This window comes from Nymphalis io, chromosome 13 (assembly GCF_905147045.1).
Source record: "Nymphalis io chromosome 13, ilAglIoxx1.1, whole genome shotgun sequence".
Classification (NCBI taxonomy): Eukaryota; Metazoa; Arthropoda; class Insecta; order Lepidoptera; family Nymphalidae; genus Nymphalis; species Nymphalis io.
The window spans coordinates 629,720-646,735 of NC_065900.1; the positions used below are offsets into that span (position 1 = coordinate 629,720).

The 17,016-nt window shown below is 30.7% G+C and overlaps 1 protein-coding gene across 1 annotated transcript in view; it reads right to left on the reverse strand.

Annotated features, from left to right (window-relative positions):
- Positions 1-17,016, reverse strand: part of LOC126773056 (neuropeptide SIFamide receptor-like) — a 146,589-nt gene that overhangs the window by 88,206 nt on the left and 41,367 nt on the right. The window lies entirely within an intron of this gene.

Here is a 17,016-nt window from a genome sequence, read left to right on the forward strand (position 1 = left end):
TTTAATCTTATAAATTTAATTTTCATTCTACGTATGAAGTATATTACATACGGTACAAATAAATATATTATAATATTAGAGATATAATTGCACATCTTAGAATGGATACGATTCTACGTACAAACGAAAAAGGATATATTTACTTATTTCAAGGAATGGCTTAAAAAACTTAAACATAAATTTGCAGATCATTACTTAAATAAAAAAGATACGTAACTTAAGGTCCTGACAGAAAAAAGAAAAGAAAAATGGGAGACATGGTCAAAGATGGGACGGACGATAAATAAGATATTGCAGAAATAACTTAGAACAGAAAGGTACAAGAAAGGCTTTCACTAAAAACAAGACAACCTTCAAAGCTCTTTAATAACGTCGTGGATTAAAAGTATAAAAATAATTAGTATATAAAGAAACAAAATACATATAAATAAATACATGATTTTTGCACCTAAATATAAATCAATCCCAAATTTTGATGAGCTTACAATATATGCAAAGTCTAGCAATGAAAAATATTTTTGTGTTTTAAATTTCTATTTATTTTCCTCTTCACCTTGTCAAACTATATTAATGTATATAATTGTAATTTATCATTTTCAGTGAATTTTTGTATTATTTATGAGAAACAAAAGCCCATATCCCATTGTTCATCCTCTGCTAAAAAAAGAAATAAAGAAAAGACGAAGAAAGCTATGGTATAGTAGATTGTATGCAAGAAATATTGTAATTAATTTGTATCTGTAATACAGAAGTTCGACTAATTAAATATTACGACCGTGAGGGTAAGCTGAGTTGAACGAAGTTAAAACTTTTTAAATATAAACATGATTTCATGATTAGATTACAGTATCTTCCTACTTAATTAAAAAAAGGAAAATAATTACCATCTTACAATCAATGTATTTCATCTTTTAGATTCAATATTTTAAAGATTTGAAAATTACGATCCGAAGTCAGTTACTTTAATTCAATTACATATATGTCAAATATTCATCAAATGTTGTTTTATAAATATACTTTATTATTCCAAGCTCGTATCAAATGAAGTGTAAAGTCAACCCTGCAGCACCAAAAAGATCCCAAAGACTCCACCTTAGCAACAGGTTGTACCGCTGAATCAATATTTACACCATGCCCTGCACCTCGAACTAGGTCAGGTCACTGTACCTGCGAGCCTTCAGCCTTGCATTCCTACATCTCGCTCTCTTTCACACCGATACGAATTTTTATAGCTCCATCTCGTTCCCGCCTAACCTTGTCCTGGTATAAAACGCATTACAATACGAAAGACGGAAATGACAGCGCTATGTCCAATTAAAAATGAATTTTAGCGTCTTGGGTTAGAGTCTCGTATTGCTTGGTGCGGGTCGAGGAAGAGTTGCATCGGCTTAGTGTATCGATTTAGACGTTTAGGAAGGAACTGATTTTACATTAATGAACTCTGTTTTTGACTCGGTTTCTTCATAACCCACATTATCAGTCCTTGACCCGCTCACGATTATGCTAAGGTGCATGGAAATGAATTTGAATTATGAATTAGAAAATATTTCGCAAATGCCTTCCAAATCCATTGTCTGTTTTTGGGATAGAATTTTTATTATATTTATTTATTGTTTAGTGAAAATTTTGAATAATTAAAATGTGTACATGTATAGCCTGTCTAGTTTTGAACGCGAAGATAATTTTATTATTAACCCTGGGGACTGTCATTATGCTAAAATAGGTAAATATAAAACAGCTACCATACCAAATGGAATTAAAATTGCAACGATAATTAACATTTGTTATCCATAAAGATATAGTTTTTTTTTAATTATCTTTCGCCCTAACTAAAACAATTAACAATTTATAAAAGATTTCCTTCAAATATTTGGTTAAGAATGTAAAACATTAAAATGGGTACATCGTACGGTCTGAGGGTAGTTTTAAATAATTAATATTTACTAACAAATGTATACAGAACATACTATGCGAATACAAGTTTGTCCAGTTAAATTATTAAGCTACGTAGCTTTCCAAGTGTGCTTAATTCAAAATAGGATAATACTAGGATTATGTTAATACTATAACAAGATACTTGATTTTAAAAATCATACTTCAAATATATTTTATTTGAATAGGGTCGAACTAGCCCAAATTTTTTTTTAATAGCACGCTGGGCAGACATTTGTGTGCATGAACATATCTGTTTGTCCTTAGCCTGGGTGCAATCTATATAAGTATGTATTTACAAAAGTAGTATATGTAGTATATCAGTTGTCTGGTTTCCATAGTACAAGCTGTGCTTAGTTTGGGATCAGATGGCCGTGTGTGAATAATGTCCCAGGATATTATTATTATTATCATATATCAGTGTACAGCTTAATTATTAACATTATTTAACTGTTATTATAATTTGTACCAATAGGTCCATATTTATTTTATAAATCTTTCAACTGTTAAAGGCTGTATCATAAACATACAGATGAATGGCACAGTTTTACTATCACCATCTTGTGTAGACTTTGATTTCTTTACGATATCATGTCATGTGTTTGCAGTTTTATCAAAAAAACTCAAATTGTATGTCTCGTCCCTTTACCAGTATAAATGATCCCAAGCTTGGATATCCGGGTTTTTAGGGTGAATTTTAATAAAGCATCCACCTGCTAAAGTCATGGGAAAAAATCCAAGGACGCCATGAAAGAACCCTCCGAAAGTACTTTACATTTTTTAAGACGTTCCCAGCTATCGGTATTAATGAAATTCTTGTTTGATATTTGATTTCCTTATTCTTCCGGTAGAACATTTTAATATTATTATTACTGAATAAATATGAAAATACTCATGATAAGGAAAAGTAAGTTTCTCTGTCCTATATAAATAACGTAGAATTCTAACGTAATAATAATGTATCACTTTTTTTAAATATTATTGAATATATGTATTTTCCGCCAGTTTCTGAAATGTTGGTGAAATTTACTGTCAATGATAAAAATCGATGGCTGACATATGCATGACACAATGCGTGAATCTTAAGCGAAGATTGCGCTTTCGAACTTGGTTATGTATCTCTGTTTTTTCATTTTCTTTATCGGTTTATTGTCTTAATAACAGTGAAATAATTGCTGGATGGCTTTCTTCATATTAGAAAATTAAATATATATAACAAAAAAATCTAAAGAGACGATTAACATACATCGATAAATATTAATATTATAATAAACATCCTGTTTTACAAACTAAAAGTATACCCATATTATAAATTAAAATAAAGCAAACAATATATAAACATTGCCATTTTCAAGTTATTGGCGATGATATATAAACATATAAAAGACCAATTACAACTAGCAAAGTGACCACTCACCATCAATACTATTTCGGTCATTGCTGTTAAGTACCAACCTTCAAAGAAAAACTAAGTTACCTACTAAGACAGCTTAATCGTACTGAGAGTTATAATACAACAATTATTTAATTCAAATAACAATATTATCCGTTAATTAAACGACATCAGTTTATCTGTTGAACAATATACTCCGCTGTTATTCAATATGATAAAGCATAAATATAGTTATAGTTTTGGAAACAAGTTGTATTATGATCTAGATAGGAGTCCTGCCTGGTCCAGGTGGAGTAAAGTGGGTCAGACGAATTAGGGCAGCGCTGTTTATACAAGACAGATTGTTACGGTGTACTTGCTGTGTTTTAAACATTCGTAATACATGACTAGGTTATTAAATTATATATCTGTATATGAATGTAACGACATACAATAATAATTAAAGGTGAGATTAGTTATTTTAAACATAATGAGATTAGTACTTGAGTTATATATAATATATATATATATATATGATGTTTTTGACTTTTATGTTGTTATTTTGGAGACCTACAAATCTTTGATACATTTTTATTGTATATGTTATAGTCTCGCCAGCGTTCGTTTCAAAAGCGTCTTGATTGAAATGGATGAAATGGATCTCCGGCTACATCAGCATTTTAGCAACATATTAACTTTTACTTAAAACCAGAAAAAGAAACGGAAAACTTACGTATTTATAATATTACTATGATATTATAAAAATATATTGTAAATGATGAAATGAAATATAAATTTATCTATTACATAATTATTGATTGTAAAATTAAAAACGACCTCTGATTAGGAAAAGAATATATCCAGAACTGAGAAGAACCGGCAAAAGAAACCAATCGAGTTTTTTGTCTTGTGAAAATTTTTAGGGAATTTAATTGGGAGATAAAATCTGAGTGATTAGCCAACAGGTGGTCAGTCTGCTTATTAATTGTAAATAAACAAAAAAAAAATAGTAATATGGAATATTTGTTTCAGTACCATATCAGAAATTATTATCAGGTGTTAGATGATCGTTACCTTAGCGATAATAGGTTGATAAAGTTACAAAGCCTTTCAAATAGTTATAACGTACCTTTGATGTTATCGAAATTGCTCATAAAGTTACGGAATTGTTACTTTGACATCAATGTTTCCATTAAACATGATTTCAGTGGATAACTGTTTTAAGTTTGTTTCGTTGTTAACAATAATCTTCCAAACTTTATTTATTTTTTTGTAAATCTAAATATTTATTAAGTATTCTATATAAAAAAAGATTTTTATAGATCTCTTGCATTATTTTTTTCGGTGTAAATATTTTATGTGATTTGACTGACAGAATACAATAAATTTTATGTGTCCTTGAAGTCATAATAACGTCTTGTCTATATCTCATAAATTCAACAAGAATATACTGACACACATATCACAAATTTAATATAAATAATCGCTACGTCACTATGTTAAGCATATTCTTTGAATGACCAGCATCTGTCTTCGAATGAGACGGATTGCTCTATTCAAAATATTAACCTATAAATAAATGTTGACCTACTTCGAAAATCCTTTTTTTTATAACCCGGTTTCCTAATTTTTTTGTTTTTTTTTTTTTTTTTGCTAAATCTCACAGATATAAAATATAAAATTGAAAACATTAATGTTGAATATTGCTAAAGGTATTTTACTAGATGTGTTCAACTGAGAAACTCTAATGTCTTGTAATCTTATCACTTATTCAGCTAACAGCCTGTGAATGTCCCACTGCTGGGCTAAGGCCTCCTCTCCCTTTTTGAGGAGACGGTTTGCGGGTTCGTGAAATACACATGCGGCAGATTTTTGTGAAATTAGACACATGCAGGTTTCCTCACGATGTTTTTCTTCACCGTCAAGCACACGATATGAATTATAATCACAAATTAAGCACATGAAAATTCAGTGGTGCTTGCCCGGGTTTGAACCCACAATCATCGGTTAAGATTCACGCGTTCTTACCACAGGGCCATCTCGTACCCTCCACAGGGCATCTCGTATCACTTATTCGATACACACATATATTACTAAGACTTTGTGTCACTGTTTAACGGTAGAATAACTTTTAATGGTACCCAGATCGGTCAACACAAAGGTTTGATAAGCATTAGTCATAGATATCTAGTCTTAAGACTCAGTTGTCCTTTTCACTCCAAAGCACGCCATCAAGATTGTGTTACTAGATCATTATTAATTCACTCACCACTATTAAACAAATCAACTGTTTAAAAATAGAATACAATAAATAAAATAAATTCGCACAAATTTTGAGATAAAATGTAATAAAAGAATATACAAAGCAGACCTCATTCCCGTCAGGAAATGGACCGAAAAATCCAATATGTTCTCGTTCCGTAACAATGCAAGCTTGTCAGTCACTGCAAGGATTCCCTATGTACAAGGTCAACGGAAAAATTGTTGTGCGTTCTTAGTGACAGCGATTAAATGTGAGAAGTCGAACGTAATATTGGTAACATTGTTTTGCCTCTTTTATATTCAACATATGAAAGAGGTTATGTATACATTCGATGAATAACTTCTACCGTTTTATATAACTTTTGTAATATAGCACACAATTCTTTATAGAAGTTTTTATATAAGTTAAGTTGTAATTATCTATATAAGTATGTATTTACAAAAGAAAAGTAATATATGTAGTATATCAATTGTCTGGTTTCCATAGCACAAGCTCTGCATTATTTGGTATCAGCTGGCCGTATGTGAATAATATCCCGGGATATTATTATTATTATAAATTTTATATTGTAGAATTGTATATCCACACCGTTTATTAAATTTCTGATCAATTTGATTGCTTAACGTATGAGTTGGTGAAATTTCTATTCTTATTGACATAACCAGAGAGATATAGGACGCAGGACTATCTATTTAAGTTAAATAGATACCTTAATTTTGAGAAAGATAGATAAACTTAAAAAAGTCAATATTTATTATACACTCGCCTCACCCTACAAGATATCAACGATCCATCAAATTTTGACTTATCCGACATCATAAGTTATGCGTTTATGATAATCAGGACAGTAACCAGATTCTGTTATGTCACATTAAGGGATACTCTTGCTTATCACGTAGACATCATTTATTAACAGGAAGATGGAATTATAGTCAAGTAACAATATATATATATATATATAAAGGCTGACTGGGTTTGTCTGACGGTAAGTGGTCTTTGTCGCCACTGTAAGAAATATTACACTGATGAAGGAAATCACGAGGAAACCTTCATGTGTCGCATAATATTGGAGCGGGTGGAATGAGCATAAAGTCTTCTCCCCACAAGGAGCGGGGCCTTTGACTAGCGTCGGCACATATACAGGCTGTTACTACTTTATTAGTTTAAATACTCATCTTCCATCAAACATTAAAACACTTACAGAGCATCAGTTAAATAACAAGACGAAATTCTTGTAACAGATTGCCAGCAATAAAATAATTTACACTCGACAAAGTTTAAAATACGTACAACTTTGCAGACGGTTGTCGAAGCCGATAAAGCAGTCTGAACGGATAGACACGCCCAGGACGAATGAAGATTTTAATATAAAGAAATTTCAAGTTATTACGAGTGTAGAATAAGGCGAAGTCAGCTCTCAAATATGAACAGTTGTAAAATAAATTGAGACAAATAAAACTGAATCCATCATTGCGTTCTAAAATTAAATAAATATCAGTGATCATGAACAAAAAACAATTAACTTTTACTGTATATACTTAAGTTTAAATCATAAGTTTGTAAAGAGAATACAATGTCATTTTCTTGGAGTCGACGTCATCCAATGCAAGAATTGATAAATCATCAAACCGTTTCACAATTAGCGCAAGATATTACGTAACATGTACATAAATAATTTATAATTTGTGATAAAAGCCGCGTGGTGAAATAAATGCCAAGCCCGCTCTTCAACAGAAGTCATTTTGTCTTGCAGTGAAGTATTTATAGGCAGTTGGTTATTTCACTCATAAATCTGAACTCATAGGCGTCTAAAAATGACAAAAACGTCATCCATAAAGAAAATCCAGATGTCACAAATCTTAGACAAGGAATTTCTGACTTGTTAACGGTGTCCTAAATCAAAGGTCCGCCAAACTAGAGGCGCCTTTAGGACGAACGTGATACGCGTACGTTTGGAGCATTACAAATAAAGTCTAAGTATTCACCTCTTCAATACAAGTTTAATCTTCACAACTAATATTCAAGTGAATGGTTTCGTGCCCTCTTGCTTGATAGCTTGATATACTATATTTGCGTTATCAAAATAATAATCATTTTTTTCTTAATATAATATACATAAAAAAATAATTTAGTTCGAACATGCAAAGAACTATCTATGTAACACAAAGTTTCAAAATCATAACTAGAAAGAAATTCAGTAGACGGGATCAAATATAAATTTCATTGTTTTGGTACCACAGATGTTCGTGTAAACAAAAATGAACTTAAAACCCAGAGTTCAAAGTTGATTTTTAATCGCAATTACTTTCTTGTATCGAATAGTACCTGTATTGCTTGAATCTATAAAATGTTATTAATTATCTTTATGCTTCAAATGTTTGACATGAGGAGGTAGAATGTAAATTAAAAAAAAATTATATTTTTTAACAATGTTAATATTTCCTTAAACTAAACGTAAAGCTTGTTATTAGACTTGAAAATAGTCGAAGTTTTGAATGTTGTTTAATTAATGTCATTGCCAAATATAAATATATTTTAGTGCCCACCAGTTATTTAAATAAATAACGATGATTGTAATATATATTGTAAGCATTAACTATATCTATTAAATATTTAAAAAAACTGTAAATCAATAAAATTAATCTCACAGTATTTGGTTATTAAATAACGAAAATAATTTAATAAATTGGTATTTAAAAACATACTGTTATATATATATGATATATATAATACAAAAAGTAAATGTTTCAATATTCATTAGATACAGAAAAAAGATTAAATTTATGATACAATTTTCCGATATAAAAAAAAATTAATAAAATGAAAATTTTTAAACATTTTTTATTAAACTTAAGTGAGTTGAGATAAATTAAATTAAAATATTCTGCATTTAAAATTATTCGAAATAATTAAATTTCACTTTTCGTTTTTAAAACGAAAATTTTATCAAGATAATAAGCTCGAAAACTTTTTCTATCAACGATTGTCAAAATTAATGTAACTAAGTCCCGCGAGAGCCTCATTTAGACAGGATTAATTATTTTGGTCTTAAGAAGACTTCGTAATCTCCAATGAATCTTTACAAAGTTCAGATGTATCATGGCTGACTAAGGGAATTCTGCATTTAGATCGTCATTTATTTTATCTAGGAAACTTGTTGAGCGATTCTGCGCTAATGGATTAAGTTCTCCAGACAGACAAAATAGATTTGTACAATAAGTAATTATGTGTTGAGGTAACAAATCATATTTATATATTTTGTTCGTAACATGTTGGAAACACAAATAGTGAATTACATAAACTTTTTTTTCATTTCTATGATCAAATAATTCAAGTGAATCTAATATTAAATTTAAAAGTTATTTGTATTTTTGTATTAAACTTGGGGAAAAGAAATAAAAACTTTGTCACAGATATTGTCGAATTTTGACCAAAATCATAATCAAAATTAAGTAAAACATATGATTTTCAATTTTTGTTATTGATAATTCTAAAGCTCACTCACACAAAAAAAGAAACAAAATTACTTCAAACATTACTGTTTTATCTTTGCCTATTTAATTATAAATAACAAAAATATTATTTATATAAATAGGCTCTTAAAAACACTTTTGAATAATCTATGAGAATTATTAAACGTAATGATCACTCGTTTGGTATGCAGATTATACCAAGACGAACTGTAAAGGAACTCAGTAGAGAATCTTTTAAACGAATTAACATAAAGTAATTAGATATAATTTTAGATTTGTAATAATAAGTTCTTTATGAAAATAGAAAAATAGTAATTCTACGTATTTTCATAAAATAATCCCTAATCCCACGAAAAGCAAACTAATAAGATAAAGCACTAGTCAGTAAAAGTCCCACAAAAAAAATCAAAAGTCTCCTCTACTTTTAAATACGTTAAAATTCAAGTTGCTTAGATTTGATTCCTTTACCTTCTGTTACTATTCACATATCATAGCCATAGTATGTTGTCGACGCATGACCTTCTAGCTTAGAAGAAATTTCAACATATGATATTCACTCGATTAACTTTCAATAACCAGAATGGTCCAGCAATAACCAAGGTCATCCAATATGCACCAATTAAATGCGAATCCTTGAAGGCTTATGATAAATTACATAGTGTCCTTGATAGGAAATATGTTGGGTAGACCCTTCCGCATGGAAGGGACCATTAAGTATTTTGAAGGTTGCGTGCCGTCCTATGATAATAAACCTTTGAAGGGATTCAGCTTCATTTTATGGAGGATATTAGATTAATTATATCCGCATAGGTTTGTAATCGTGGCCGATATAAGTTTTACAATTGTGTCTTTAATTGTCTAATATAATTTCCGTACGTAACTTTTTTCGACTATTGCTAATGTGATATACGAAATGCTGGATAGAACATATAATGAAAAATAAAAAAATCCATATTATAAAAAGGTACAGTTTATTTTGGATGAGAGAAAAATCAGTGGTGCTAATCCGACTTTGAACCCGGTTAATATTCACGTGCTCTATCAACTAAGCCGAGATGGATTTTTACAAAGAACAAGCAAAATGAGAATAGTGAATTACTGCTTGATCTACAAAAAAAAAACTACCTATCCATATATTAGGCTTAATTCTATATCCAGTTATTAAATATATAGAAAATAATTGGTTTCTATCAAATGCGCTCGGCTTTCTATTTCGCTTCAATTAATGCGTTGTGAAGGTCGTGTGCTGTGATTGGAATCCAGATCTCGTATTATTCCAGGAATTTCCTTTTGAGGTTCAATCTGCTCGATTTCTCTCCTAATGACTTGGAAATAACTTGCATTTGCATACGATTGTAAGGCAAATTAAAACGCACAGATTTCAAGTAAGTAATTACACTTATTAAGAACAGCTGGTCACAATCAGTGATTGTGAATCTGATATTAAAATTTCTTAATTAATAAATAGCTGATGTGATGATGATGACGAATATAAGTAATTGAAGTATCTACAAGACATCCTTTTTTATTTATCGTAATAAAATATTATGCTATATGCTTATGTTTATGCCTGCACCACCTACCCAGAATACATTCTGCAAATTCGTTCATAATAAGCCATAATAAGTCCGCTCGTTGGACAACACACCTTTTTTATCGTTTATTTAGTTATTTTGTTTTTGTTTTTTTTTTCATGTTAAGAATTTCCTTATAATAGAGAATATATCGAGTCCACAATAAAGAATATAGAAATAAGTAATATATATCGTTAAAAATACCGACATAGAATTTCTATCAACATTATAAAATGAAAACCTTCGAAGGTTAAAAATCATTTTACATTTTTCTAAACTCGAACTCATTTAAAAATTCTTGGAAATTGCAGTTTACTGAGATATGACCTTCTGTATAAATATAACAACCATATTCCTTTTTAAATATATTTCCAAAAATTTCTTCCTATCCACAATAGAATATACTAAATAAATATTGCTCTTATTAATAAAAGGATCTGAAAATCTATATACCATATTTCTATGACTATATTTCTATAGACTATAGAATAATGGAAATGTATCCTACAAGATCACACTGCTTTATTTATTCCTTTTCATTCCATAATCACCTCATTAACCAAAGAGTGTATTGCCAACAACATAGTAGCTATATATTTCTTTTATTTTTCTAACGTTTCATATTATCTCACTAAATCGTTCCAGATCCCGAAATAGCCCGAAACATGGATATATATAGACAATATGCTTCTTTACGTACATCGTCCCAATAAAATATGTGTCTTTATGGACATCCTGTTTACTATCCAAAGGGTTTTTATGTTTATAATAAATAACGTTTCCTTCAAGCTTAGATTTGAAGAGAGATATTGTACTTGTATAATAGTTCCGTATAATTATTTGTACGTAATTTTCTCTTGAGTTTTGTTCGTCTATATCTTTCACACGTTCGTCATTCACCAATCCCTTCGCATAAACTGTTACAAATTCTTTGAAGCAATTTCATTGGTGGGCTTAAAATTAGAATGTCATTATGGTGATGATGATCCTGAACGGTATTTTCATGACGTCCATTATTAACTTAGACCAGCGCAAACAAAGGTGCACTCTCATAATCCGATGGGATGCAATCCGACACTATTAGAGACGACACAAACTCAAATAAAACACATGCAAATACATTGATGTTTGTCCTGTCGTGTATCTTATAAGTCTTATCTTGGTATTTATCTATATTACAAAAATAAATGAATCCTGATTAAAACTTCTAACAATTATTAATATAGCCTAGCCCAGACGTTCATCAGTCTATTGATCTCCGTTTTTTATCAGAAAAACAATATAATTTATAACCGATCCAATATCAGCTAAGCTTCATTGAAAATACATTTATGACGAGGTAATACTGCATCTCTTATTATAAGGGGCAGATTCAGAAAGATCTTAATAAAGTATTTTCTATAGTTATGAGCCCCTTATTTCGTTTTATTGTTTACAAAACAGTTTTTACGACGAGATTTCAATGTGAGTGCTCCGAGAGTTATTGCCTCGGTTTCAAATTCTTTACGTCCAAGATTTATATTGACGTCGGTCTGACGTTTCATATTTTTTAGGTTTCAGACTTTTAAATCAAACACGCTTTTGAGACTTGACGTTGCGAAGATGGTATTTACGCAGCGTCATTGTTTTTTTTTTATATATAATAGGAAGGCGGACGAGCGTATGGGCCACCTGATGGTAAGTGGTCACCAAACGCCCTTAGACATTGGCATTGTAAGAAATGTCAACCATCGCTTACATAGCCAATGCGCCACCAACCTTGGAAACTAAGATTTTATGTCCCTTGTGCCTGTAATTACACTGGCTCACTCACCTTTCAAACCGGATTTTTATAAGATTATAGGCCCATATGCTCGTCCGCCTTCCTATTCTATTTATATATATATATATACCTTTCTATTTATATATATATCATTATTATTCCACAGCTAGGATTTTTCTTCTATAAGACTGTTTATATATCCTACCACTCTACTCCAGTGGATATGCGATCCACAAGATGAATTATAAAAACAAATCCAGCATATGAAGCTTCAAATCTGCTACCTCCGATTAAAATCGCATGTTCTAGAATTTACATTCCGAACTGATGGCGTCTTTTAATTTAATACAATCTTGTAAAACTACAATTCAGAATGCTCGCCTACTTGAATGAAGTACCTTTATTTTGATTTTGTTTTGATTTTGAACGAAATTATTTCCTTTCATTAATAACAACTGTTCCACTTTTGTTACACAATAGCTTATAAATACAAACGATTGTGTAATATTACTTTATGATTTCCCCACAATTTGTGGACACAATACATTGAATCAAGCCCTGTCAAACACAATCTCTATTTATATAACGTCAAACAATGACTTCACATTGTAAGAATTTCGTAAAGATACCTCTATCGTGAACGATGTTCCAAGATTTGATATTGAACAATAAATCGAGATGTCACAACTGTGAAAATATCTTAGGAAAAGTACAAATTGAATTAGTTACTATTATAAAATAATTAATATTTTTTAACCGCGAAAGTTTTTAAACGCAGGCAAGTATCGCTATTTTTATGTGTTGATTTTGTTTTTATACTGCATCTCGAGATTGGCCGTGAAGGAAAACATTCTGCGTGGTGGAAAGCTCCAAACCTTATCCTCAAAACGGAGAAGAGGCCTTAGCACTGAAGGGCTAAGACAATTGCAGGCTGTTACGGTACTTTACTTTTATAAAATGGTTTTATGTACTTTACTTTTTTACTGGTGGTAGGGCTTTGTGCAAGCTCGTCTGGGTAGGTAACACCCACTCATCATATATTCTACCGCAAAACAGCAGTACTTGGTATTGTTGTGTTCCAGTTTAAAGGGTGAGTGTGCCAGTGTAATTATAGGCACAAGGGACATAACATCTTAGTTCCCAAGGTTGGTGGCACATTGGTGATGTAAGCGATAGTTAACATTTCTTACAATGCCTATGGGCGTTGGTGACCACTTATCATCAGGTGGCCCATATGCTCGTCCGCCTTCCTATTCTATAAATATATATATATATATATATATATATATATTATTTTTATCTGGAATTAAGAGAATATTTCAATTTTTTTTTATTTCATTTAAATTTGTAATGAGTATTTAAATAAACAAGATATTGATAAAGGAGATTGTTGGAACGCAAGACAGCTTTTTATACTCAAATCGAATCGTTTCCATGAAATAACACGTGTTATTGTACACGATGTAAGCGATGGTGAACATTTCTTACAATGCTAATGGGCGTTGGTAACCACTTACTATCAGGTAGCCCATATGCTCGTCGGCCATCCTGTTCTATAAAAAAAAATAAAAAAAATAACTTGCAATAATTTTACCCGTTAAAGTTTTAGATATCGATATCTTGATGACTACCATAAGTACTCACAATTCCTAATAAATATTTGCATAAAAATGCAATATAAGTCAAATTACACGTATAGAGACGAAGAAAATCATATTATAACAACGTAAGTTCGACATTAAAAATTTTTTACGACGTCTGCAGAAAACGTAACTACGATACAATAAAACAAATATAATCCGATAAGGCTTTATGTCTTAAATATGAAATTAAATTAATTTTAATAACATTATTCTCTATTTATTAATATAATGTACATTTTTTTTTATTTTAGCAACTAAGCCTTTTTAACGCTTTCTGGGATCCTGTTGAAGAACCGTATACATTGCTCCACAAAAGAGTTACTGACTCTATGCAGTCGAGAATTTAATAAGTGTTTCAATATATTATACTCAATAATGACGTCTTTATAAATCGTCTGGGTAACGAGTTTGACCGTTTCTGAATCATATGATTGAGTAGATCTCCAGTGAATGAAATTGAGCAATCACTATAATTTTGTGAGGGCTCTCTAATTTATTGCCAGCGACGCGAACTCAGCTATATTTCAGAAATTGTTATTATCGAATGTATATCTCAAACATCAATCAATTTTTCAATAATTATTTTGACAATTGTATTAAATACGGTATTCATTTTATTTTTTTATTATGGCTAATTAAGCTTAATTATTATTATTAACCGACGGAAATTGAAAGTCATCTATTTTCCGTATATACGTGTGATTTTTTTATAAGCTACATACTTTGAACTTAAAAATATTTTATTGAAGTAATTTCTTTCTAGTTATGAGAAGTCCTGTTTCATTAAATATTATAGTATCATTATTATACATATATTTATGTATAACTGATTAATTAAAAAAGGTAAGTATTTATTATTTTCATAATATATATTTACTTACTGTAGAAATATTATTCATTCGATATAATAATGACAGTGGAAATAATCTAATTCCTATAATTTTCAGGGAAAAAGTAATTTAGCACACAATCCCTCGTAATGAGAAATGTATTAAGAGAGAAGGGAGCAGAAAAAATCCCGTGAAAATTATTACAGGGATCCTTAGTTTACATGAAAGGTGTATTAACAGGGACAACACAACACAACACCCACAAATACACACACACACACATACACACACATAAATGCATGTAATCCAATTGCCACTATTCCACGCGGTCACGATTTGTATAGTAACAGTTTTTAATTTTTATTTATATTTATTTAAGACTTTAATGTAAATAATCTATTATTTCGTAATCCAGGATTGTAAGTGCACTCTGTTATAATTACTATTTATGCTATAGTATTTAGAGAACTGAGATGGTTTCGTAGATAGAATACGTGAATGTTGAAAAAACATTACAAGCTCCAGCCCAGACAATTATCATTGATTAGTTTAAATACGTAGCTTTAGGTTTTACTTATGATTGAAATATTATTTTACCCATTTACTTGATATCGTATTAACAAAAAATTTCTCGAAAGATCTCGAAGCCAGAAAGCGTAGGTCAGACAGCTCATAATAAAACCTTCCTATAGAATTACGTATATGATATTAAATTTAGGAGGTTAGGCATTACGCTGTGTGTAAAAAAATATGTCCAGTTCCGATTTTTTACACTTAAAACGAATAAGGTATTTCTTAGCTGAACAAAACAATATAAGAAAGAAAATCTGTAAAAGAAACACGCACTTCCCATTTGACCGACAGTAAAATGGCACTTAAGTTTTAAGAAGACATAACATTTATCTAGACGAATTGATATAGGTCAGATTTAAGGTGTGGACTGAGATATTTACGGATATATAGTTTATATATATTTGATTTACATAACCCGGTTTCTTAACTGGAATAATTTATTTGATGCCTAGGTAAGTGGTTAGAACGCGTGAATCGCCCACGGCCGGGCAAGCACCTCTGAAATTTCATGTGCTTAATTTGTGTTTATAATTCATGTCGTGCTTTTCGATGAAGGAAAACATCGTGAGGAAACCTGCATGTGTCTAATTTCATCAAAATTCTGCCACATATGTATTTCACTAACCCGCATTGGAAGCAGCGTGGTGGAATAAGCTCCAAACCTTCTCCTCAAAAAGGAAGAAGAGGCCTTAGCCCAGCAGTGGGACATTTACAGGCTGTTACTTTAATATTCTGATTGAAGTTTGTGTTCATTGTAAGGATACCTATGAAATATCATGCTTGTAACTCCACTCATCTAACGCCTTGATGATCATCAGGAATTTAAATTAAAAAATAATTTAAAATATCGTGACTTTTTATGAATGATTAATTATTATTTATGTCTTATGTGAAGAAGAGCGAGTGTAGTGGTTGAGGAGATATAAAACAACACAACAAACAGTCAGTTGATCAAAGATCAAATTAATTTGTCTATACCAGCTGTACTCGTCTGTATCTGAAAGCAGAAATTCTAAGTGAAGTTTGATAATTAAATACATAGAGTATTTATACCCCCCACCTCTCTCTCTTCCTCCTTCTCATTTTCACTCTCTTATAGCATAGCTTAATAGGTACACACACACACACAAATGAATACACAGTATATTTATTTGTATTTCTGGAGATATAGCAAGGTCGCTTCATTTAGACTTACAGGCAGTAATAATACATCTAAGTGTAGATCTATCTAGAGGCCCTGATTATACCTAGATTATACTTAATGTCCGGGGCCTAACCGCGCGACATAGGTGCGTCCTGTGAACCATAGATAATTTGAAAACACACGGTACAGTATAATGTTAATAACTCGTATCATCGTTTCAGATATTAAATGAAAATAATAAACCCGTTCTTAATATCCTTGAATTTCTATTGCGAAATTATATATATAATTGCTGAATGAAGTGACGGAATTTTAACTGTGGCGTCATATCTCAAGGAGTAGCGTACTTCGGATGAAATGTCTTATTATTCATGTGCGTGTACAAACACAGCTCACCGCTGCGCTCTCAAAGCCCATGGAACAGCAATCCAACATAGCAAAAGGCCAGAT